The 27,250-nt window shown below is 39.1% G+C and overlaps 1 protein-coding gene across 4 annotated transcripts in view; it reads right to left on the bottom strand.

The window, feature by feature from the left end:
• The window catches only part of PKIA (cAMP-dependent protein kinase inhibitor alpha), a 48,661-nt gene extending 21,694 nt beyond the window's left edge, over positions 1-26,967 (bottom strand). The window contains exon 1 of one of the 4 annotated variants that reach the window (XM_019289296.3): positions 26,898-26,967. The gene's annotated coding sequence lies outside the window, so the exon portion shown is untranslated. Of the gene's footprint in view, positions 1-1,858; positions 1,913-5,593; positions 5,674-26,130; positions 26,407-26,897 lie in introns of those variants that run through there. The other 3 variants (XM_039549121.1, XM_010405062.4, XM_010405061.4) reach the window with 3 other exon arrangements.
• Between the last annotated feature and the right edge of the window lie 283 nt (positions 26,968-27,250).

The following is a 27,250-nucleotide window of genomic DNA, read 5'->3' as shown; positions in this document are numbered from 1 at the left end:
ATGTAAGCTACTAAACAGAAGCAACATTTGTTGCATTACATATCTTTTCAGCAGTTTCTGGAGAAGTAGCTCAACTGTTTGCATGTGATTACCTTTTCAAATCATGCAGTCATGACTCATCATGAAAGAATGTGTTGCAGCATCCAGAACAGAAGAGCTTGAGCTTATTACTGTTTCTTCTTGGACAGTGGCAAACACTGTACTGAAAGGAAAGGATTTGCCTTTTTTTGATAGCAGGATCAATCAAAACCATATATTTCTAATTATTAAATATTGGTTCCTATTTGCTTTTAATAAAACCAATTACCTCTCACAAAAATAAAACTGCTATAGTACAATATGCTTCTGTTAAGATCTCACATTTCATGTGCAAGCTTGGAGTTTCCAAAAATACTAACAATGACATCACATTTTTCAGTATTTGCAGAGATAAATACCACTGGGCTCGCCTGAAGACCTGTGAACATGAGACATCTAAAGTATATTTGCAATGCCTGGCACAGACAAAAAAATGGATGGAAAAGGCAATTTCTAAAATACTGATTAATGTATTGTGGCACAAAGACGTTCACATTCCTGGTTTATCTGGTCGGCTTTTTGGTTTGTTAATAACAAATTGCCTTTTCCATCCTTTTTTTTTCTGTGGCAGGCATTTAAAACCTACTTTACATTTGAATTAGTTTTCTCAGCCATTAGACACTCTGCCTTTTAATTACTATCTAGAAGCTACAAAAAACCCCACACAATTTGGCTAACAGCCTTTCAGGTTTTTTAACTTAAAAGCAGTTCAATTTATTATAACTCACAAAATAAATTCACATTTTATACTGTGTATCATTTCACTTTGGTTTCTCCTATTCTCAGGCTTACATTTTTCAAGGTTTCCATCATTTTTGCATTCTGTTCCCATGTGTACACTGACTACTTTAGAGACTAAGGACTGCCTGGCTCTGTTGCTATGCAACAGCATAGCCTACTTAGGGCTTCCTGAAATAATTGTCTCAAATGTGCTTTTTTTAGACTTGTTTCCAGCAGGAATACTTTACAGATTCTTTATAATGGACCACTGATATTACCACAGTGTTAGATAGTGATCACCTGGGAAGTATTGGTAGCTACCTAAGATTAAAAAAAATGATGTTACTGCTTGCAAAATTCCAGACATACCTGCTGCATTTTCACAGGGAGGTAAATATCACAAATATTCTTATATTTTTGCCAGATGTTATTCCTGTGTATGAGAGCCACATATTATCAGAGGAAAAAAATATTCTTAATCGTTGTTTGTTTCACTCTATTTCATTCAACAGAAAAGTTCTCTATTTAGAGTATGTAACCACTCAGGAAAAATGAACCCTCTTTATATAAAGTCTATTATAAATTTAATCACCTTAACAGAATGAACACATATGCAAATATTCTTTATTGCCATTCATTATCAAATAAGTTGATTTTAGAATTCTTTAGGACAAGGTTCCAAATTTTTAAAATCACACTACAGATACCACAAACTGGATATGTATTTGCTTTCTGAGGTATCTTCAAGCAGCCCCTGAGAAACTGTCCTGTGAAACCTTCAATCTTTCCAGCCTTCAACAGCATTTTTCTTTTTACAACCTTCCTAGTGCTGCTGCTTCAAGAGCGGAACAATAATGTTTTGTTTTCTTATAGCTGGGGTCATTGGGAATCTTAAGCTAATTAATCTCTGTAAAAATACATACAGCAATATAAACACAAGTCTCTTAATCAAGCATTGATTAATTCCAGAAGGCCAAATGCCCTACAATGCACCAGGCTGAGGGATCAAAGGAAGGAGGTCTAACAGTACAGAATATTTTAATGAAAGGAAATATTTTACCTCTTATTGTTTTCTCTGTCTTGTTCACCTTAGCATGTTCAGCAGCAGTTGCATCTACAGAGAGCAATGTGTCAGTCCAGAATTGAGGTAAAGAGAAAGATGTTTGTCAGAGCCAGAGAAAATAAGAGCAAGGTTTAAATTAAGGTCCCTGCAGAGGCAAGTCTACCTGCAATCTTTTAAAGGAAGAGGGAGAAGAGAGCAGTAATTTCATACTGTTTGCAAGTCTTAAAGATGACTTTTTCTTAAATGGAGTGGACTGTGCTAGGCTTCTCAAAACCAAATGCAGGAGGTGGCTTAAAGGGGTAATTTTCCACATTCATATGCATAACCACATACATGCATAATAGCCAAGCTATCCAAGAATATGATTCAGCAAGGTTTAGTGAGTGGGACTCTCATGCACTTCAAGTCTCTATTCTTTAAACCACATAAGCAGTACAGCTCAGACTCAAACCTGTAACAGTATTGTTTTGAAAGCAAAGAGATCAAGTTCTGAAGAGCAGTAACACTTGGAAGGATCAACAACCAGTTTGAAACCTCAAAAACGACCCAGAGTCAGGTGAAGGAGAAGAAAGCATTAATAAACAACTCTTTATCATGGTGAGATTGGTTATTATGTGCTATATGTGTTATTATGTGTTATTTGTATTTTATACTTTGCAGTATTTATGGGCATTTGGAAGACAGGCCAAATAATTTCTAACCTAGCCAGAAGAAGTCCCTTATATTTGCTACAATATGCTTGAAGATAGGAACCTTATCAACCTCTTTTGCACGTCCACATTTAAAAAATAATCTAATTAAGCAGAGGAAAAAAGCAAAACAAACAACAACTCTCTTGATAAAAAATCCTTTGTCACGTAGAAACATTTTGTACACTTTGTATTGAGAATTACGCACTATAGAGTACTTTCCTGACAAGTTTCCATGTGTTGGAACTAGACGGAAACTAAAAAAAAAAAAAAAGAAAGTGCTGCATTACACATTCTGTCCATGATACTCAGATTTAAGATGCATTTCTAGATGCAAATCCAGGTACCCTGACAAACACAATACCCAACCACAACTGAGTAGCATACAAGTTCTGCAAACCACAGCTACTTAAAATCACTGTTAGTAAGCTTTGAATCTGATGGTCAAATATTTCTCTTTGCTCCAATTTCAAGTGAAATTAAAGCTCAAATACTTAACTCATATTCCTCTAATGTCCCAATTCTTCATCTACAAAAAGAAACTGCCAAATGGAGGTAACATTTTGGGCAATTTACAAGCCAGCAATGGAAGCATATAAATGAAATAGAATTTTCTGGACTCTCACAAAGCTCATTGATTTCAGCCAACCCTAACAAATTGCTCAATCACTTTAAAAGATGGCCTATTAAAACCCACATACAGTAGACATTTTATATTCATGCCAAGAAAAGTTATCCAAACAAACACATATTTCCTGCAGCTCAAGTTCTTAATTCTACCTTGCAACTCTCCCTTTCGCAGAAGTTGCTGAGCACTAAGAAATGTTAGAAAAGCCTAAGAAGAATCTGAACATACAGTTCTTGCCATATGCATAAACTCAATAAAATACAATAATGTGTAAGCCATGTTTTCTGGATATGAGCATATGCACACAGGAGAACTTACAGAAACCCTCACAAAATTCCTGAGAGGAATTAATGTTGTTAGACTACACAAATCCATCTGTATTTGAATAGCTTACCCGAGCTTCGAGGCCATGCAAATCACAGATTCCCTCCTTTTTACTACCTGCTGGTGGATAATGAAAGGAAGTACCAGCTGTCTGCTTACAGTAAGAATGTATATGTGGGCAGAATATTTCTTAAGACTTCCACTTCTTAAATCCTGGCACAGAGAAAAACCTCTCAAGAATAAGAATCACCCACAGATGTGAGTTCCTGGATACCATGTTCCCCATAAAAGGCAAGCTGCAGGTACAAATTCAGAGGAAGAAGGTAAAAATATAAAAAAGTGCTGCTCAAAATCTGAAGTAATGAAACCCGCATCTCATAGTCACTAAGGAAGAGCATTGTTCAAGTAAAAGGTAAACTTTAGCAATGCAGACAATAAAATAATTAAGTAATTAGGAGCCATTGCAAAGACATATGGGCAGAGCACAGTAAGAAAGTGCATGAAAACAAACCCAAATGGACTCTCAGACTGAGCAAGAAGAAAATCAACTTGAAATGTCTCCTGACAGAGATGAGACTTATTTTATTTTTATTTATTTTATAGCTGTCATTCCTCCTGGCAAAAATCTTGGGATGCTGATCTGTAAGCCTCTATCCCATCCCAAGTACCATTGTCCACCTTTATACCTAGAAAAACATAAAGGACCATAACACCTGAGAAAAGTGGTAGAAATCAGTAAGGTTCCTATGCAACAGTTTGAGTGTTCAGGGTTAGAGAACTTTGAACGTGGCTTTATCTACTCATGTAAATATATGTATGTATACCTGCAGAGGTGGGTATCATTAATTATTCACTTCATCTGCATAACTACTTTCATCTAGACATATTTAGCAGTAGACTCTGTAAGCTTAGTAGATTTCCTATAAGCTGTAAGAGAACTGCCTTCATCCCAAACCTTTGTCTGTTTATTTTTGAAATAATTAGTTTTAAAGAATCCCTTGTAGGTTGACCTTGGCTGATGTTCACTCTGCTCTCTCATTCCCCCTCAACAGGACAAGGGAGATGATGGTAAGATGAAAGAACCAGTGGGCTGAGATAAAAACAGGGAGACATTGTAGTAATTATCAGCACTAGCAAAACAGATTAGACTTGGGGAAAACTAACTTACTCCCAGTTAAAATAGGTTTGGATAGTGAGAAACAAAGACAAGTTAAAACAACACCTTTCCTCCACATCAGTCCCCTACTCTCCCTCACCCTGCCTTTGCCCAGGCTCATCTTTACTTCTTTAGTTTCTATCCCATCACCCAGCAGCCCAAAGGGATGGGGAATGGGAATGTGCAGTCATATCTCTGCTGCTCCTTCCTCCTCACACTTTTCCCCTGCTCCTGCATTGGTCCTTCTCATGGGCTGTTCCCACAGGCTCCAGTGTGGGCTGGAGTTCTTTCAGGAAACACCTGGTGTGGCACACACTAGCAGGCAAATACCTACTCCTATACCTATTCCACTGTGGTCTCCTCCACGGGCTGCAGTGGAATCTCTGCTCCAGTGCCTGGAGCGACACCTCCACTTCTTCCTTTTCCTTCAACCTTTGTGTTCCCTGTGCTGTGTCTCACTACCTTTGTTTGTTGCTCCTCTACCTGTTTGTTTTGGTATTTTTATTTCCTTGCTTAAATATTTTCCCGGAGTTTTCCCAGAGACACCACTGTCCTGGCTGAGGGGCTCAGCTGTATCCTGCAGTAAATCCATGGAGCTGACTTGACCCTGGCCTTTCCTCACACAGGATGCCCCTAAAGCCACCTCGCTGCCGACACCTACCCAACAACAAAATTCGTATCTGTCAGAAGATACTCAGTGGCTATAAATGACCATAAGTACTTACTGTGCTTTCCAGCGTCTTCCCTAAACTCCACTAACTGCTGAGACTGCCCTCCTGTCACTTCACTTAAGACTTAGAAATCACAACCATGTGAGGCTCTCACCCCTGGTGTCTCAGAGCTGATAGGAGGCAGCCTCTTTCCAAGCAAAGGCTATGTGGATAAGCACGTTAACACCATGAGAGATGGACAGTAAGGCACTATTCTCTACTCACCAGCTTCTACCATCGCAGACCAAGGAAAACTCAGCACTCATGAGCACTGTAGCCGTGACTTTATTATAGACACCAGAATCAATGTGTTTTTCCCCAGGACTGTAGCCCTGTTTTACGTGAGAAAGGACAATTAATCTTTTCTGCTATTTTAAAGAATATTAATACAAGATTAGCGCTGCCATTTTTAGGTTTCTGTACCAAGAAAGGTAAAAGAGGAGTATACACCAGCTTTTCAAACTTACAGGCTACTTCCCAGAAAGCATTCACTACAGAAACTAAATTACAAGTTTTCTTCAAGATCACACCATATTATTCAATTGAACTAATGCCTCTCAGAAGAGCCAGAAGTGCCAAGAATGCAAACACACTGCAAGAGGTAACATGTTTGTTTGTGGGTCTACTCTAAGCATTGATTAGCTTGTTCATAAAGTAAACATTCTGAAAGAACAATAGGTAAAAAGAAAACACTTGCCCATATGCCAAGATTGGGTAAATAATTAGACTATATAGAGACTCATATTCTCAGTTTCAGGTGACCAACATGAGATATTACAAAGGACCTTATGCTTCAGAAATTAGTATGAACTAACCTTTGTAAAAGTATTTAGGATTAAGTAGTGAAATAAACTAGCAACTGCAAGCCCTCTTATCACTTCTGAAAATTTGACTTAATGTAACGTTGAAATTTAGGACACCACTCATGAAATTTGAAGATACAATGCAAATTTGAAGACCAAACATTGATGAAGGAAAACCCCACTTAGATTGCAGCTGACTTTTTAAAGTCAGACTTTAAAAAACATTAAGGGAAGAAATATGGGAGGCAGGAGAGAGAAGGCAAAGACATTTTTTTTCTACTCCTAACCAATTAATGCCCAAATTTTCTAACATGGCTATTTACAACTGGATTAAAAGCTTCACTGAGCATGTACTCCACAGGTAACCTTTAGGTAAGTAAATTCTAACTTTTAGTGCAATACATTTGAAATTTGCTATCTCAACCACCAAGAATTATCTTCTCTACCCTTCCCTTTAACAAAATTTTCCATTGCTACTACACAGTTTATACCTACAGCCTCTTCATGACCCAGCAGAAACACCGCCAGTATTTTCAAACAAATAGCACTGATATTTGCACAACAGATAACATTCCATATTTGTTTTCATCAGACTCCAATGAAATCAGAGCCAAGCTAAAAATGGAAAGACGATGTATCTTCAGTTCAGGAAAGCTTTTCAGCAGTCTGAATGAAATAACATTCTGATAAGACACATCTTAACTATACCATGCTCAGACTCAAAGTCTGTTTTAAATCTTTCTTCACAAAATGCTTCTACTCCCCCTAAGTAATTTGCTTGTTAACCCTTTGTCGGGAATATCTTTAAAGTATGATTTTCAGAACCAAACAAGATTTTCTCCCTCTTGTATTTTGCCACTTTTCTTGCTCAACACCCTATGAGGATTATTCAAACATTAGCACTCAAATATTAAAATCAATGAAATTTTTTAAAAATTATGTTATTAATTATGAAATATAAAAGTTTAAACATGTCTTGACATGTCTAATCTCCTTTCCACAGAGATATTTTTCATGATGTCATTACAGGATTAACACATTTGTAACCAGACAGCAGTCATCTACATGTGACAAGATGTTTTTTGGGAATCACTACAAATCTTTCAGCCATTTGACTCTTATGCCAAATGAAACAAACTTATCTGTAAAGTCAAATTTGATTATTGCCTGAAACTCCATATGTATCACATTATATAACATGATGATTCTTAGGTTCATTAAAGCTATTTTTCGTAAGTTCTCCTCTTGTTTGGCCTACTTCAGGATGCCATTTAAGGGACTTCAAAAATTAATGGGTTCAACAGAAAATAAAATCAAACTTAATCAAAATTTCCCCACAAAAAAACCCCCAACACAAACCTGAAGGATTTTTTTCCTTTTCTTAAAAAAGATACAACTGGACTGCTGAGAACATGTAAACAGATTCTCCAAGCCTGACAATCGAAAGAGGATATTTATATGAAGACAAGGATAAATTAAGTGCTACGCCATCCTCATGATAAAAACAGTAGAACAGGAAAAGGCATTTGCCATATTTGATCTAGGAATATAAGCAGAAAGAAGGGGGGTTGTTTATTGTTAAAAATCAAACCAACCTTCCATAATTCCATGAAACACAAGCACACCTCTTCCACTTATCACATACAAGACCAAACCACTGCTTCTTACCCAATGAAGTTTAGTTGGAACAATTTCAGTTAACTTTCTGGTTAAATGACAACTTCAAGAAAAAATAACAAAACAAGCCACCACCTGTAATTTGATTAAATACAGACTATGATTACACTGCCAACACAGGCAAACTGGTTTAGTTTGATTATTAAGCAGGTAATTAAAGATTCCACTGAGCTCTAATGTTACTGCATGAAGTTTTAATGAAGCAGCACAGCATTATGTCTTTCAGATGTTACAACAGTAACAACCAAGTCTTTTAAAGCAAAACCATACGAGACTCAGATAATTTTTGCTCTGTTCAGCTTCATATTATGTTCTTTTTTCTGCATTCTTCCTACTAATCTTGGGCACTCTAAAACAATAGAGCAGAGGAGGTCCAGAGACAGAACCATGCCTGATACCAGGTAAGAAGGTTCTTAGAAACAAATCCTGATGAGGTACATCTAGAAGAGTAAGCACTTCAAGTCAGCTCACATGCTTCATTAAGAAAATTACTCTCATTATGCCATTATAAGGCTGAATGTCTTTTTCCTTAAAACACCCAGACCCAGAAACATGCTATGTCACAAGGGTATTTCTATTTGCTTTGAAGAAGACTGGAAAATATTGTGCTGATCATGGTTAACACCAAATAGATTAGGACAGAATTTAGAAGATACAATCCAATGATAGTTTGTAAGAAAGCAAGTAGGAAATAGGAAAAACTAAGTATAAAGTTACAAATAGGAAAAATAAAGTATAAAATATAATAGTGCAGCATACATAAATAAAAAAACCCCTGTGCTCTATACAAAGTGATTACTTCATGTTATGCCACTAGCAACATTACTACCAAATATATATATTTTTTTCTGAGAATCAGAAAATAAGTGTTTTCTCTATCCAGAAAGAATATTTTTCACTATCTTTCCTTAACAGGTTTGTACAGAAGGACTTTGGCAGTTGTTTAGAGTGAATACACTTCAGGAGAAGAAGCTACAGGGTCTCCTAGAATAATGTTGACAATATTCACAATTAAAAATTAAAAAATGAACCAAAAACCAAAACACGAAAAAACCCCCCAAATAGTCTTGAAATTCTACACTCTTTAATGTATTTCTGTGCTTTCTTGTGTCATTCCCCCCCAGTACAATATGAACGATATAGTTATTAATTTAAATTAATTTACTTCCCAAGGTTCTTTTATTTTCACAGATTTCAGCATGTGATGGAGCTTTTCTTGAATATCTTCTGCGTGGGTGGATTTTATAGAAGGATAAATTTAGTTTGCAAGGCCTGTTGTCACATATCTGTGGTTTTTCTGCACCAGAGTAAGGTACATGAAACAATGACAAAGTCATTAATACCTAAATATGGAATTGCTTATTTTGTTCATATCTCATTGTCTTAGTAAGAATTTCACATGTGGCAGCAGCATATGGAAAAAAAAAATCATCTCTTCACAAAAAGACTGTGGTCATGTCTTGCAGGTTCAGGAGAAAAGCAGCTTGCCGTCACTCTCTTCTACACATAGGAGTTTGAGACCCATTTCATCTTGGCACTTGAGCATTGCTCTGCTGCATTTGGACACTCTCAGGTGTAACTGAAGCTCTGTCTCTTGCATGATCTTACATCAGCTTATTCCTGTGAAATAAGTGACCATGTGATGGAAAAGCTTGTCTTAAGCATAACACCAAAAGCTAAGAGGACTTCCAGAACTGCTCACATATTTTACTCTAGAGACCATTAAAATCAACGCATTTAATCTAAGGAGCAGAAGTGGAGGTTTCCTAGTCTTCAGCACACAAATCATAAGACTAAAGAGTTAGGCATCCTTGTCTGCAAAAAGGCACAGGACCAGAAGGAAAACAATTGCGGTTCTAACTGATAAACCAACTTCAACAGACATTTTACTGGAGGTTGTGTCCATGGGTTCCTTGAGACTGAGGACAGTCTGGATACCAAGTCTCCTCCTTCCTTAGAATGAAGATATTATGTGGAAGATGAGCAGCGAGATTCACTTCTTCCCTACCTCCACACAGGTTTTTGAGTTAAATTCGGACCCTGAGTCAGGACTGTACAGGTACACCTAGTAAACCAGCAGTCTTCGAATCACACAAAAACTTTGTAAGGGATATCTGGAGGCCATTGAGTCCAACAACCACTTGCTCACAGGTAGGCTAACCTCAAACTTCAGTCTGGTTGCTCAGGGACTTCAGATGAATTTGGAGTATCTCCAAGGGTGGAGGTTCCCCAAGCATTTTGCCAAGCTGTACCAGTGCTAAACCATTTTTTAAGAGGAAGATTTTCCTTACATCTAGCTGGAATTTCTTGTATTGCAACTTGTGACTATTGCCACTTACCCTTTTGTTGCAGGCCTCCAAGAAAAGTCTATAACATCTCCACCATGCCTCCTCAGGTAGTGCTGTAGTGTCTTGTAGTGTCTTCCTCGTGCTGGACAAACCCAGTTCCTGCAGTCCCTGCTTGTACATCATGTGCTCCAGCCTCACGTTTTTTGTAGGCTCCACTAAACTTGAGTTAACACGTAAATATATCCCTTTTGTAGCAGCTGTCTGAATGATTGTGATGGCACACTGGTGCCTCTTAGCAAGTTCAAGATCAGAGAGTCCTACTTACAAGATCTGAGGTGAGACAGATGGTATGCAAATACAAAGAGTCTGGCCAGCAGTTCTAGATTCTTAGTGTTTTTAAGTAAAATAGGAAAGATTAGAGTCTTGAATTCAGTTTCCTCAAGGCTGTATGTAGTTCCCAGATACCTTCTTGGCTCAAGAGTCCAGTCTCATTAAAAGCACTGGAGAAGCAAAGGGTACAGGAACATTGATTAATCCATGATTAACGAGCTTAAAAAGTTATCACCATGTCGTAGGTGAAATACAGCCCCCAACTTAGACACACAGCTGAGTCTTAGCAAGATGATTCCCTGACAATAGTACAGCCTGCTCTAGATTTGCCCATTCCTGACGTATAGTACAAGTAACTAAATATTTTCCATTTAATGACATATCTGCTCAGAGTTTGCAAAATCAGATTTTAACTTTCTACTTACTGGAGCCCAGGTTTACACTGAAATTGATACTCCTTTGTATCCTGGTACAATGCGAAACAGTAACATTACAGGCCAAAGCCATTAATCTACAAAGGATTAAACTACGACATTAATCCAAAAAAGGATGAGAGTTCTAACTCTTCACAAGAAATCTGTCCTCTCAGCTTGTGGTCTCAGGCAAAGACTACCTGGGTTTCTGCTTACAGGCCTGAGACTCCAGGAGGCTGCCTGCATGAACCAGGCACTGCAAGATCCAACTGTGAGACAAGACAGCATGTTTTAAATTACTGCCTGCGTAATTAGGCACAGTAAAGACCACCTTCTCATCTGGAGAAAGACCTGTTAATTACTTTGCTGCCTCCCTTCTGCTGCCATTTCTTGTCCTGAAGGACCAGCTGCCCTTTTCCTCTTTCTCAGCCTTCTGCTCGGAATCTGTTTCCCCTTTAGAAAAGGGGACCAATATCTACCTACCCCTCCTCTCCCACATACCAGCATTCAATTAGGAATATACCCCTTGATATTTTTAAGCCCCAAACAGTGCTATAGATTGAGTAATCATTAAGATGTGATTACTTAAGAGTGCAGAAAGTAAAAGTATAATCTAATTCAAAATTAATGCAAAGTGTTCTCAGGATACCAGCTTTAATTAACTTTACTGGAGAATTTTCACAGGCTGAATTCTCATCAGATTCTACCCATACAGTTAAAAAAATATAATATCTCAAGAGAAGCTGAGGATTTGCATACTTAACTCCTAAACTTGCAAGAACACACATTCTCTGGCCTTCAGCTTGATGATAGCTTAAAGGCTGTTATGCATTTTGCTTTTAATGCATATACATATTCTATCTAATAAAGTCTTACATATATACTATACCTACAAGCTCAGTAGCAAAGTACAAGAGGCAGAACCATGATCTCCTTTATAAACTGGCCCACAAGCGAGCCTTTGGAACACAAAGGGCAAGCAGACATTGAAATAAGGTTTTCTTTTTAAAAGAATTTTTGAAGTAGTAAAATAAAAAACTAATAAGAAATTGTATCTGTTAATAGCATCTGGAAAAAATGACTTAATTATGCATTTTTGCAGAGAGGTTCCCTCATCTTAGGATTTTGTAAAGGAAGTTAGGAAAAAAAGCTGTAGGTGTATAGGAAAAATCAATCACTCACATATATGGTCTGAGCCCAGACCTGACCTTCATATTTGTTCTTTGAGGGAAAACAAGAAGAAGGGGGAGGGATACAAACACAGAGTGATCTGGAACTGCTAGAGGCTGAAAACAAAGGATTCTGCAAAAGGAACTCTCATATGGTGTTCCAACCACAGCACTGAAAAATAAGTATGTTCTAAAGTGGGAGGGTTTGGGGACTTTTTGTTTGGTGTTTGGGGTTTTTTCAGTGCTTTTTGGTTTGTGTTGGTTTGGTTTTTTTTTCTTAAGCTGCTTCTCAGAGACTTCTTGAAAGACCTTGTTCATTATAATTGGTGAGCTTTTTCTTTGCATTTCTTCATCTTGTGTCTCATGTGCCATTTTCAATAATTTGAAAGACCCAGCCAGCATCCTCTGACTGCAACAGATACAAGAGGTTCTCGTCATGGTACTAGGTAACATGCATGTGGCACAGCTGGCAGGCAGCTGTTTTCACAGCAGTCAAGATTTCACTATATCTCCCGCAAGAGGAGTAGGGAAGATAGTGGGACATTAAACCACCCTCTTGATTTTTAGGCAACACGCTGATGTCTGGAAGAATCTTACTCTGTTGTAGATGGAACAAGGAGCTGAAATGGAGAGCAGCCTGTACCAAAGTTTGAAATGCAGAAAGACAAATAAAACAGAGTTCTTATTGCCCAGTACAAACAAAGTAGAAAGAACTAAGACACACAAAATAATGAGAAGAAATTAATGAGTTGTAAAACATTTAAATGAGGCAAACAAAGTGATGAGTCATATGGAAAGAAACAGAAATGTCCAGTTTCAGTGTTTCAACAGTTTCATAGTTTTACAGCAAGAAAGGGACCATTTTAGTGGATTTATTATATAAGTTTGCAATGAACAGGATCACAGATGCATTAGATGTAGACAGACAAAATAGCACTCGTCATGCAGGTTTTTTAGATGGTCTGGTAGAACTCAATCTGGTTTGTGCTGCCTTTGAATTCAGCTAACAAACATTCTTAGTGAGTCTTATGAAGAAGTATTTTTAAGATACTGTTGAGAAATTTGCTATACTTATATATTCTGAGTACCAACACTTTTTAACAAGTAAACTTAGTTTGCATTTCTTTGGTTTCAGAATTCTATTTCAAAAGAAAGATTTGTGTCAAGGTAAGTTATCAGTAAACAATTTTTTTCAACTGGTGCAAATCAGCTCTATGAAATCAGCTCTCCAGTTATTCACAGCTCTTTTGAATTCTGAATTCTGCTTCTACTCTCTGCTGTAGGAAAAACTTCCCTCTTGCTTTTATTTCTTGGTGGGGCGGGTGAGGGAGCAGGGTGGTAGTCAGGGAAGAGAGAAAGGTAACGGAACACTTACAAATATTGCAAACCATTGCAGAGACAGAAGAAAAAAAGGGAAAACCAGGCATTTTCCTTCAAATAGATACTGGTATTTTCTGAGGAGGTAAGACTCTTAACTCATCTTCTAGGAATCTTTTCACAGTGGACACAGGAGGAGCTGCTTACCGTCTGGGCCAGTACTGATCTAAACACCACTATGAACTACTTTTTGGGAAGTTATTCCTCACGAATGGTACAAAAAAAGCTGCAGTGGGTAAGTCATAGGTATGAACTGAAAACACCTGAATGCTGAACAGTGCTGAAACCACCACCGTGTTTGCCTGGAATATGGGAAATAGCCTCAACTTCAGTTTTCACCAAGTAAAATAGGCTTAAGAGTGTATTTTTTGTAACCTCCAAAATATGTAAAGCCAGCATGTCAGAGTCTCTTTGACACGATCTTTTTTCATTAGCCATCAGTGATCTGCATGAATTATAATCCTGTCCTTCAATATACTTTACACGTACAGCTTTGCTTTTTCTATTGTTTTGATTTATCAGCTCAACAGATCTTGGTAACTAAGTCACTATATTCACCTTTTTTTTGTAGAAGATCTTAGATTAGCTTTCTTTTGACTTCTGTCATTTCCTTGCTATTCCAAAAAAATATAAGTGAAGAGTACAGAAGCATGGAAGAAGGAATGGTGAACAGTTAAATTTAAATTTGAGTGACGCTTGGGTTTTTTTTAAGAAAGTTTATCCAACAATGTGGCACAAATAAATTCCACTCTTTTTGGTAGCTTATATACACATAGTAAGAGAAAAAGACTAGAAAATTTGTCACAGATGCCATCTGAAGATGAGAAGAATACCACAAATGTTCCATAGAAATAAGTGGACTTCATCAAAAGCTTGTAGAAAATTCTCCCTTGAATATAAAAACTCTCTGGCCTATGTCTTCTCCCAGGAAGCTTGAGGAAGGAGTCAAAATAATTTCAGTTATTAGGTGAAGTATCTTTTCAAAAAGGCACTTTGAGTAGAGAAAACTACAAATAACAATTTGGTTAACTACTTTCTTTCTGAAATGGGTTGCTTGAAGGAACACAATTTTAGCTCCCTCAAAGCACCTGGTAGAAAGCTTGCACGTTGAGATAAGCCACATAAGTGTAAAACTTTCTATTCAGCTTCAGATAGATGGGAAAGCATCAAGTACGTCCTCTTCCCAGCAATTGTGGAAATAGAAACTACTTGCCAAAACAGGTATTTTCATGAGAAAACTAGGGCTAAACCATGCTTTCTGATAGATCCTACTGGACCCGCTCCAGCAAATGAAACAGTTGAAGTATTACTCAGTGCAGGTAGCAGACTAGCTTTTGTAATTTTTTAAATTATAAGAATTTTTTTAAAGAAAGAAGTCTACCTTCTTTTTTTAAAAGAAAATTGGCAGCAAAATGTGCCAGTGAGCGAGACAAAACATTAAAGTTGCATGTTTCACAATTACTTTGCAGACTTGTCATGATAAAATGTCAGGATGAGACCTAGGCATTCCCATTCTCTGCACCATCATTCCAGTTTCCATGCAAAGACATGCACATGTGCACAGTCCAAGTAATTGTGCTGTGGATTACCCAAGTGCACACGATGAAGCACTCGGTTGGAACTTTAGAGCTTATTCAAGTCTTTGTTTATTCCTCTTGTGTTCAGAGACAAAAGAATTTTTAGAGGATGACAAAGGATCCTTCAGGAGTAACTGGTTATTGTCAGATACAGTTGTGTGAAGATTTCCCAGGTGAAATCAAGCAAATGACTACAAAAGAGAGAATTATGTTTTCATCAAGTTTGACGTGAAGCTCTGGAAGCAATCAGTAAATAGGGAAGGAGAAATACAAAAAGAAAGTAACCAATGTTCTGCCTTGGCTTAGTTTTGAACAATCAAGTGCTTGAAGGAATAAAACTTGAATTAAACTTGTGAAGAGTTAGCCCTTTCAGTTAACAGACAAGCCAGCATTCAGCAAGGCCTTGCAGGCAACCTTCTTTATTTATAGAACCACATGGATACTGACTTCATCTCTGTCTCACTCTCAGATGTCATTCATGCCACCTTAAATAAGCAACATTTCTGGTCAAATGTGTCTAAAACCGTCCTCAAGGGTAGGAAAGAAGAGAGTCTTTTCACACTCAGCTGATTTTGGGCAGGTATGTATCGGCCACTTCAACAATTTTACTTTATCCCTAATAGGCTTCTTTTCTATCTCTCTTTATACTTGATCACTTGTAAACCTAAGACCTCTGATTCAATGTGTGCAGTAGCTGAAAGGATTTGAAAAATTATCTCTCATGATTCCCATTTTACATTAACTTCCCACAATTAATGGCTCTTTCTTTAGCTTGCTTTTAGCTTTCAATGGCTGCTCCTGCATGGAATAAAATATTCTTTGCTATTTAATCCTACTGAATCTTTTCATGCTTCTCTGAATACTTTTTCCTTTAGTGATACATCAGCTGGGTTAGACAAAAACAACCGTCAAGCCAAGTATAAGACTTTGGCTTTCAGTGAGCTGGCTAGTTGGAGAGAACAGTAGAAACCTATAAGAAAAACAAAATTAAAAAACCCAACACAGAAGTCTTTGTTTCTTAGCTTGCGTAAGAAGTCTTTATGCTCAAACCGTAAGATAGAAGCACCTAACTAATACCCAAATACATATACATGCAGAAAAGAAAAAAGGAGAGGAAAAGTTTAGAGTGGAGATCACAGGTACCTTTAATTCGGGTTACTCAAATTGCTATTACTAATCTTCGTAAAAGGAACTACTCCTTCACTCATATTGGGCTGACACTTGTTAGTTCCAGAGATGGCACCTCATATGGAAGAAGAGAGAAAAAGTCAGCCACTGGACAAACAACTGATAATGTGTATCAACATGACTACATATATACAATTGAGTTTTTAGATATTATATTTTTGACTCATCTAGAAGGACATGCACCAGATCCACCCTCCCACTCTTCTGGTGACATTTAACTCCCATTATCAACTTTCCAACCTGTCCACATTAATGTCCTTACTTACAAAAGAATCTCTTACAACAGAGGCATCTTGGAGACAAAGAAAAGTCTAGTATTTTGGCCACTGTTATCAGAATGTTAATTACATTATAAATTAGAATAGGGATTATATAGGGATAATCCAGAAATTTAAGGTGCTAAATTATGACTTATCTTGGATTGTCACATCTCTCACAAAAAAACCCCACATGCAGAAAGTAAAACTACTGAAAGTATCTACACCTGTTACTATGAAAACCACAATACTCCAAAATATTTCTGCTTTCCTTAAAAAGGCTTTTAAATATGCTCAAAAAGAGATACAAAGTAGAACACTTTACTGAAATTACTACTCTATGAGCAGAACAGGAATACTTCAGAAAGGGGGATAGGAATTTGAAGTTTCTTTCAACAGAACAAATAGCAGATATGATTAAGTGTTCAAGAAGAATGTCATAGAAGCAACATTAGCTGAAAGACAGGTATCACAGGATGCATAGAAAGCTTCCACTGTTTTCAGCAGTTTGAGCAGAGAAAAGCCAGACAAATTAGCTAAAAATGTGGCCTGCCTCAACAGCAGCCACATCAAAGGAGAGTCAGGTAAACTAAAAGGAGAATTTATTTTCTGAACAACATTCAAATCACCTGCTGGGAAATGCCATCTAACCCACAACAATTCCCAGAACAAGTTTTGCCTTCTTTGGAAGAACAAGTTGACATAAGTCAAAAATGCACAAAAAGCCTCGGCAACAGTTTAACGGTCATGTATGAAACTGTCCTAGTCCTCAGCAGTACTCACAGACATTGTTTAACTGAAAGCAAAGATTGCAACTCTGATCCTGCTGACAGCCAGCCACAAAAAACCCCCCACCCAAACGCAGAAACTTCATACTTGCCACCAAAATTCATACAAGAATAGAATTATGAAAGATGACACTGAAGATGAGCCCTGAGAGTGTAATGAATCACTATTAAGCACAGAGACACAGGCAACTGCTCCTCTCAAGAGGAGCTGGATAGAAGAGCTTACTTGCCAGAAACATGCTTGGACAGCAAAATGAAATGCTCAGGTGGTGCCTTAGGATCAAAAAATACACAGTGTTCAGAATACACAGTCTGGAAAGCAGAGGAAACTTGGAATGTTTTCGCCACTTCTTTTTCTCCCATTGCTCCAGGAAATTAAAGCAACATACCATAACAGGAAAATAGGCATTCATTTGGATACTGACCTCAGAACAGTGCTAAAGTTTTCTTCTTTCTAGAATTCTGCCTTGTAGTTGGCTTAAGAAATCATATTCAGTTATTTAACATATGCAACCTGTTAGACTCCAAATAAACGTTCAAGACAGTAGTTAAGAAATATTGTGCTACCAAAAGGGACAATTTTAAACTCAAAAATTTTACACTAAAAGATTCAGTGGAAAAATACACTTCCAAAACAAGTACCAGTCCCTGACTTCACCAGACCAAGAATGCTAGAGGAGCATGGAAGAACAGAAATGCAAACAAAGAGTGGACTTGGAGGACCTAGAAAACTTACACAAAATATATGTGCATAGTGTGTTATCCCACTAGAAACTCTGCTTAACAAGCAGAGCAGCAGTCTTTAACGGATGAATGGTCTTCAAAAATTGCTTCTATGAGGCACAAAAGTGAAAGGAAAGAGAATTTTCTGCCTGGAAGGAAATACCACAGCTCAGCATGCTGCAGCAGTCATCAGAAATCAGTACCTTTTTCTGGAGATTTGCATAAGTAACTCCCTGATCTGCAGTCTTATTGGCTATACAACTGTGGGAAAACAATGTTTAAATAACAGCTTTCATCCCTTATTTCCAAATATTGTCAATGAAAATGGAAGTGCTGAAAAGCATTTTGAGATCTTCCATGATGAAAGGGGCTACATAAATAATACATTTTGCCAGTATTCGAGAAAAAGAGGATAACAAAAATGTTTCTTCTTGCTCTTTGGTCTGTACAGCAATTCCCTAAGAGCGCAGAGTGTAAAGTTGAAAAGTATCTTCTAGAGTGACAATTGGCTACTGAATTACACCATGCAAAACACTTTCAATTCCTTCCTTAAATGCTAATGAAGTCATTCCCCATTATTAGCTAGTATTAAAAGCCTACTGTTACATGAACATGTAATGAATACTAAAGTATCAGCAAGGAAGTGATATTACATGCTTAAATTTCTTATACAGTATCTGTGTTCCTCTGGGTGCAGGCTATCATGTTCATCTTCTATAAATACCCATTCAAACTTTATCTGTTTTGGAGATGCTTTGTGCACAAGTTGGGGATGACTGAAGGCTTTGCACCTGTTTTTCACAATGTAGCAGGGATTTTGCTTTTGTAAAATTGAAGAGAATATTGCCATTGCCTCAGTCAGCCCCAAGTAGTACCACGTTAGGTATAGACAGAAAAATTAGACTTTGAAAGGACATGTAGCAGTGGTGGCATTATTTTTGCATATTGTCACTTAGAGTGAATGACACTGGCATCAATACAATTCTTACTATTGTATAATATTATAGCTGCCATTCAGTAAATCAGCACCTGTATGCCCTGCAGGCAAATAAACACATAAGCAAAGGATGTTTAAGAAAAAAAAAAAGAAAAAAAGTGTTCCATAAAGCCTCAAGCTATTCAGAATAACTTAAGAGAACTCCCTATTCAGGACAAATATTTTGCTTGGAAAAGGTTTTGGTGTTTGGAAACATTATTAGCTTGTATATAAACAAATATATGATAAAATGGGCTTATTTCACTGACAAAAAGCTGTAGTTCCCTTAGGCTTTAAAGGCATGTTGTAATCATTTTGATGAGCTATGTCTCTTTCTCAAGTCATACAGCTTCTATATTTATGCAGACTCCATTCACATCTCTTATCACGTTTTGACTCCATGAGACCTTTCAAATAACAGTTACTTAAAATTCAGCAGACTATTTTTGGTTTTGTGTGGTTTGTTGTTTTTTTTTTTTTTTTTTTTTTTTAATAAAGTGTTTCACATTATGCCTGCCTTTTAGAGTATGAATTATTTTCACATGCTCCAGTTCTTATATGCATTAACAAATCCTATTCACTTATTTTCTGCTTCCTAGGTCTGAGCTCAAAAACATTAGCCCAACTCAGTAAAGCTGCCATCATCCAACTATTTTAAAACAACAGTAACAGAAAACAAAGGAAGGGTTTATGACTGAATTTCTCTGTAAGGTTACACACTACAGTTTGTTCTTTCTTACATTTAAAATGCATTTTTGATATCCAGCTATCAGCTCTTTTGTCTCCTGCTAATGGCACCAGTACCTTAAAGTCATGCAAACATATTATTGTATTGATCCTACAATGAAAAGGACCCTCATAGGGACACAAGTTTCAGCCCAATTGAAGCGCAATTAGTAATTGGAAAAAATAAGCATAGTGAAAAAAATGGGAAAGAAATGGGACATAAATATGAAATTATTGTTCTACTAAGTAGAGTTTCTGAATTCTGCACATCAGAAAAAATTTTCAGGAAGTATAAAAATAGCGTCAAAGAATAAAACAAATATGAAATAGAGTCCATATGTGCAGAATGAGTACATATAGGAAGGCAATTCTGTTCTTGAGGAAAAAGAGTGTGACAGAAAATCTTGACTTGTGAGAAACTGAAAAAAACCCAAGTGTTTAACATTACTCACATCATGTCAATTAAAAAGGCCCCCAATTAAACCATTAGGCAACAAATTTTAAGGGAAAACAAAGAGACTTTCTTCCTTACACTCCACATGCTCTGAATCATGCCAAAGGATACTGTGGAGCCTGTGAACAGAAATCAGATCAACGAACACATGCAGTGAGGACATGATGCCTCCTGCAATTAAATCGAATAGTGCAAACATTGCTTTATGCCCACAGAACTGCTAATCAATGCTGAGCACCAAACACTGGGAGGCTGTATCAAAAGATGATTACTCCACCTAATTTATTCATTACTTCTCTAAGCATCCTTTACTGGAATTTTGCCAGCCATCTTATTTTAATAGCAGACTTATATTCTTACAAGCTACACTGTAATATGCCATGGAGTTTTTCTACTGAACAAGAAGAGGTTTTTGCCCATCCTGTATAATTGGAACTGGCATCTGACAGTCACTGTTTAGTGTGAACAACTATTTCTTTAATTTATTAGCAATACTAAACACAAATAATCAATGCCATCTGTCAGGTACCACAGGAAAAAAAGTTTTCATATATATTTTTCATTAAAAAAAAAAAATCACAAAAAATCCAGAGCTACTCATCCTACTAGTTATGAGGAGTTTTTGCTAAACTTGAATGAGACCCATCTTTCGTTCCTTTTTCTGTTATATATTTTTTTTCAGTATATAAAAGTGTTTTCTTGGAATTCGTTAGCAACATACAAATATCAAGAACTTTCTGTGCCTCAAGGAAGCACCTTGAGAAGGTTGAAAGTAGCTGAATCTGTTTAGCCTGACTGCACTTTCAAATATACATCTCAGCGAACTGACACTTAACATCAAGAATTTTTCTTGGTCTACTTGTGGATAGATGATTTCAAAGGAGAGATACATTTTTAACTTCTACTTTGACTGGGTTAGACCAAAAAAAAAAAAATTCCAAAACAAATGTAGAGTTGTAGAAATGCAGAGCAGAAATATTAAGAATAACTCTAGAAATTGTTTGAAAGCAAAACTGAGAATCCCAGTGACTCCTGAGATTGAACAAAAAAACCCAGGAGTTAATGGAATATTTATACACCTAAACTTAATTTAGTCAGTTTAGAAATGACTTTTCCATGACAAAAAGATACATATACATTAGGCAACAGTCTTGGTCAAGGTTAAAGTTCTGCAATTATTTACTTTCCCTTGCTTTGAAGTGTGAAAGTGCTGCTGAGCTTGGCCTGAAGGAATTCATATCAGCTGAGCACAAGACTTATGAGTTAGCCAATCTGTGTGCTCATGATTTTTGCAGATCTTGGGGTTGACTAGTTATCCAAAAGGCAGCAGGCACTTCCACAGAACACCTTGTGAAGGATTCCATGACAGCTCACTCAATGAGCATCACAGCTTTGACTCTTCTGTGGAGTTTACCTCTCTCCTACCTACCAACGACCAACAAGTCAAGATGCTGAACAGGAATCAATTTAAGGCTGCTGCTGAAGTAATAATATCCTTTACCAACATGATCCACAGTATTTTAAGTGAGGTTTAACATGTACTATAAACAGTATCATGGAAGGACCATTAATAAGCATCTGTGCTATTTTAAAACAACAGGTGGTGAGATCGTTTCACCACAGTTATATGCTCACCATATGTGTAACTGGAATTCTGTAGGAGGTAGAAGGCAAATAAGTGAATAGCTAGCAAATATATATATTATGTAATATATATAATTATATGGATATATTAAGATCTATATGATCTCATTAAAGCTGCAGCACATTTCATGGGCTAGCTAACAGCTGCCAAGATAACTTCGATATACCTTTGGATCTTTGGAATAGTTGCTAGAACAAAAATGTGACCAAGAAAAAGCAGTCGAAGTAAGAGAAACTAAGACTGTATGTTGTCATTAGACCTATTTGCCCATTACATCTGATGAATCATTGGGACATGAGTGCAGAAAGGGATACAGAGCTGTGCAGAGACCAGGCAGTTGCCATAAAGGCAGGTTAAATTCCCCATGAGTCCTGTAAAGGCAAAGAACAGCAGTGTAGCCAATTTTAAAATTAATTTTAATAAAGGCTAGAAAACAAACCAAATTCTGCTAGAGAGAACTACACCCCAGCTGACATGGAAATTCTTCTACTACAGCTCTTCCTCAGAGTTCATGTTTTATACTTGGTTCAGCCAGGGAAGAAGAGCAGAGATACCCTGGAATTGCTTTACAATCACAGAATATGACCAGCTCAGAAATGCAGCATGTCTTCAGTATGTTAGGAAAGACAAAACCCACTATCATACCTTATTGGTTCTACCATAAGAATTAAACGAAAAAGAAAAGAAAATTTTTGATCTGGCATTTGGCTGGGACATTTGCACCAACTGTCCTATAAGAGTCCATTTTGTGTGACTTTCTCCTCTGATATGATTATATTTTAAGACTGCGATATATACTGGAAACATACAGTTCCTGTATAATCAGATCCTTTCTTTTATGTTTTTTCAATAAAGTGATTTTCTAAGAGTAGACAATACAGAGACTTTCTCAATACATCATGAAAGCAATACACATAAATAGATCCATGCTTGTGCTGCTGTTTACACACAGTCCCCTTCAAGGGAAAGGCTTCAATCAGCTTTCTTTTGCAAGAAGCATACATGAACTCTGCATTTCTGTCTCCATATTTCATATTAAACTCAGGGGCTTTTTATTTGGGTTGTGAAGTGCTGACTTACTTTACTGTGTCACATTCAAAATTAAAAGATAATCAATACTTGTCTTGTTGCCACCACTAATATATTATAAATGGATAAAACTGTTAGTTCTCCTTAATGATTGCTACCTTTGCAGTTGACTGGGCACTCACATAAAGATCCCCTATTGACAATTAGTCCAGCATGAAATCCAATTGCATAGTAGGAGACAAAGTTTTAGTTTGTGTCTGGCATTTATTTTTCAGAAATCATTTTTTTCTCTCCCAGAAACATGAGCTATTGCACATGAAGGACATGCATTTGGAAAGTGTGAATGCATTTGTTCTTCAAAATAAAAATGGTATCACTGTTGTTGAAATACTCTTGATTGTTTGAACATGCTGAAGTACATAGTTTTAAGTTCATTGTGTAATATCTGTCCCCTTTTACCCTGCTCAAGCCTTTTTTTATAGAATTCTTAAATTGGAAAAAATAATCCAACTGAAAGCCTACTAGCAACGTAAGTGAAAAATGACCTGCTTGCTCTGAAACACGGTCATTTCAGTTAGTTCAAACAGCACTTGGAAACATCATTTTTAAAATTCTCATAATAATAGAAAAAGTATTTAACTGTAGTGTTTCATCTCAGCCCTTGGAAAGGACCACAAGTGAAATCAAACCTCTGCAACTTCAAGTGCATTCAAGGTCACTGGGTTTTCCAGTGTGTTCTACTAAGGAAACAAGCCTTTTGCAAACATACCCATCTGGTCCCCACTAATAAAACTGCATAAGTGAACCTGCTGGTTCAAAGGCCGACGGCAACCCAGAAACCTCAAAAATAATTAAGCTCTTGCAAATCTGAAGAACAAACCCAGACGAAGTGTTCCAAAATAGCAGAACCTCTGAGGAAAAGACAACTAAATCTCAGCTGCTACCCAGTCTGTCTGGCACCAACCAGCTGGCCAACTAGGCTGTTCTTCCAGTCAGTGGTGCTGTTGCCCCATTTAACCACAATAAAAACACTTTTCTTTGGTTGGCAGGAGTATGGAAGTTACAGTAACAGAAGGAGCAAGTAGAATTATGGGAAAGAAATCTGTAGGAAGTGGATTTACATCAGTTACACCATTGAACTAAACTCCCATCAATAATTAGATATACTTTTTTTTCAATGAAAATGCACATTACACCACTTGCCTTTAGAGTACACAAGATAAAAACAGAAGTAACTTAAGTTTACAGTCGTGTTCTTGGTCAACCACTGCTTCATCTCTGCAACCGTATTGTTTTAAAAAAATGTTAACTAAGGGTCTTGAAATATTAGGTTTGTCAGGAAGCACAAAGAGTTAAATTTGCTGTGATAACATTGTGTCAACATTAGTGAGTACTCACACTACCCTGTGCTTGCAACAACTGCCTGGGAGGCCATTACATGATTTCTTCACTTCAGTGAAGAAATTGACTTTTTGTAGAATGGGTGGGCTAATATGTGAAGCATCTGGACTCAGCTACATGGGTTTTTTTTCCAATCAAATGCAACTAGAGAAGAAATCAGCCAAACACTACAAAAACATTGCAACCTCTGAAACAGCCAGCCATGCTTAATTCTAGAAAGGAAAAGCCAATAGAAATGTCCTAACCAATCCTTCCAAGTGTTTTACAGGAGCAAAATAAATGTATGGTAGATGAAAGATACAGGTTTGACAAAATGAGACTTTTTTTTCTAATTTGAAATACATACATTGCATGTGCCATGACACGCTTAAAGCAACAAGCCTATACATGATCATAGTTAATAACTGTGTTTCAGAGAAAGGATTTGTCTGTTGAACTGATTTCTGACTCTGCAATTCATCACTCGCTCTTTGTTTCAGCCTTGTGAAGCCTCAATTGTTTTTTATACACATTTTCTGTCTCTGTAGCTGTCATTTGCCTTCTGCATACCCAGCAACAGTACTGACTGTATTTAAACATCTTCCCAGAAATAATGACAACAAACAAAGCAACTGCCTGTTACCTCCCTAAGTATTACTTCTGTCATTCTAGCACCATGACCAGAGGCTTCAGCCACAACCAAGAATCCCTCAACTGTCTGAGCTTCTCTGTGAACGCTTGGGAAACAGGATCCTTGAAGATGAATATACAGGTAAATAGACATTGAATAAAATAACCTTCAGCTTCCAGTAGTCTGCTTGCTTTTTCATTAAGAACAGATTAATTCCCAATTCTTTACTTCCCAGAGACACAGTCATTGCTTCCATTTCCAAACCACATAGAGCCATTAACCATTACATACACAGATAGTGCTTATTCTAATGAGCTGCCTCTGCACACCCACCTCCTGTATTGCCATATCTGCTTCAGGGCAAGTTTTCCTTTTGAAAACAGAACAAAGTTACACAAAACATAAAAACCGACCAACACAAAAACCCAACAAAACCCACCAGTGTATCAGGCACAGAAATAGGTCAGGCAGATTTTTTTCCTTCTTCTCAATTCCAAAGCACTATTCATTTGATGTTAAGACGTATGTACATACCACGATGTGCAATGTCAACAGCCAAGCTACAATATGCATGCATTCTTGTTTTTTCCACTTCTACAGGTGATATGATGGAACAGCAACTCACTAATTCTTCCATTAACAAACAAAGCATTTGAATTCTGCTGCTATTTTGTTTGTTGCAAACCTTGGGCTAGATGATAAAAATTAATAAAAGGAGAAAACCACAGAAGTCTTCGAAGAAGACGACAGAATCCATTTTGGCGTAAGGGCCTGTTCTCCCAACTTCTACACTCTTTGGTTCCCTGCGAAGCGACGTCCAAATCCAGGAATGTGTAAGAGATGACATCTTTTTCTGCTTCTGCTCCCCTGAAGCCCTTCTGCCCCAAGATGTCTTCCCCGTCACTTGAGGAACGCGCATCGGACTGGGGGGAGCCCGGGCAGTCCGGGGCGCAATCCCGCACCTGTCGCAGCCCTCCCGCTCTCGCCCCCGTCCTGTGCTACGCCACTGACAGGGTGCCCCCGACTCGGGCACGGAGTGCAGCCCGGGCCGCCGAGCGGGGAGCAGGCACCGAGCCAGGGCACATCCTGCCCACGGAAGATAAAACGCAACACTGTGGCGCTTCAGAGAGGGCAGCCTTGCCGCTTTTGGAGGGAACCACGGCAGAAGGGAGGAGAAGGAAGCTACGAGCCCCAGCACCGCTCCAGACGCTGTCCGGGTGGGCAGCCGGCAGAGCCGAAGCGGGGGCTCGCAGCGGCAGCACCACGTTCCCCCGGCCGGGCAGCGCCGCAGCGCTCGCCACCCGCCCCCGCGCCCGGCAGCTCCTGCTCACCTTTCAGCGACCGGCTCAGCGCATCTTCCTGCCTCCCTCCCTCTCTCCCGCAGCGGCTGCTGGTGGCGGCCCAGAGCCCCTGGACTCGGCGGGTGCCCAGCGCTATTCCTCCCTCAGCCGGCGGCAGCTCCCGCTGTCACTTCACCCCCACATCCCGCCGGCGGCGGCGGCGGCAGCTGCTGCTCCTAAATTCACGGCGCTCCGGCGGCATGAAGTCATCCTCCCCGCCCCCTCCGCGGGCCGCCGCACTCCGCTCCCGCCGCGGAGGGGGAGACGGCCCCGCCGCCCGGCCGCCCGAGCCCCGCGGGGCCTGGCGCTCCACCCGCACCGGAGAGGCCGCCGCTTCCCGCGGGAACACCCGTGCCCGGCTGCCTGGGAGCCTGCGAGGGGCGGCACCGTCTCCCGCGTGCGGTGGCGGCCCGGGGGACCCTCCCCAGGCACGGCGGCGGGATGGGCCGCTTCCGCCCCGCGCCAGCCGGGCCCTCCCGGGAGTCCCCTCCGCGGCCGCGGGGGAGCGCGGCGCTCTCGCCCGGCGGATGGGGCTGCGCGCCCCGCTCCGACCCCCGTGCCCGGCACCGCGTCCTCGCCGCCCGGCCGTACCGCGCTGAGCGGCGGGGAACGCGGGAGGGCAGCTCCCGCCGCGCCGCAAGGCCGGAGCCAAGGGGGAGCGTCCCCCGGGAGAGCTGTGTGCCTGGGTCTCGCCGTTTGAAGGAAAATCCGCTGTAATCGCTCGTGCTCGTGTGTGGGCTCCCTGTTCCCACTCTCACCTCCCGGCCTCAGGGCGCTCAAGCGCTCCTCAGCTCGTGCCCCTAAAAAATGCAGCGCTCCCTGGGATGGAGGAGAGCTCCTGTGGCAGTGGCTCCTGCTCTGTGCCTGAAAGGGGAGAGCAGAGGACAGGCACTGTGCTGTGCTCAAGGTCACCTGGGCATGCTTCCCTCTTACCAAGGGCGTCCTGATATTTCTGAGATCCAGCAGTAGGCAACATGTCTATTTTTGTTGCTTACAGAGTGCTGTGCACATACTGAGTGCCCGACAGGCTCATAAAGAAGGCTGGATTCCTATCACAGTTTACAAACCCATGACCCCATCCCATGTGCAGGACAAGCACAGTTATGTTGGT

The sequence above is a fragment of the Corvus cornix genome, chromosome 2 (assembly GCF_000738735.6).
Source record: "Corvus cornix cornix isolate S_Up_H32 chromosome 2, ASM73873v5, whole genome shotgun sequence".
Lineage (NCBI taxonomy): Eukaryota > Metazoa > Chordata > Aves > Passeriformes > Corvidae > Corvus > Corvus cornix.
Note: the sequence above shows the minus strand (reverse complement) of the source record. Positions and strands in the feature narration are given on the sequence as shown.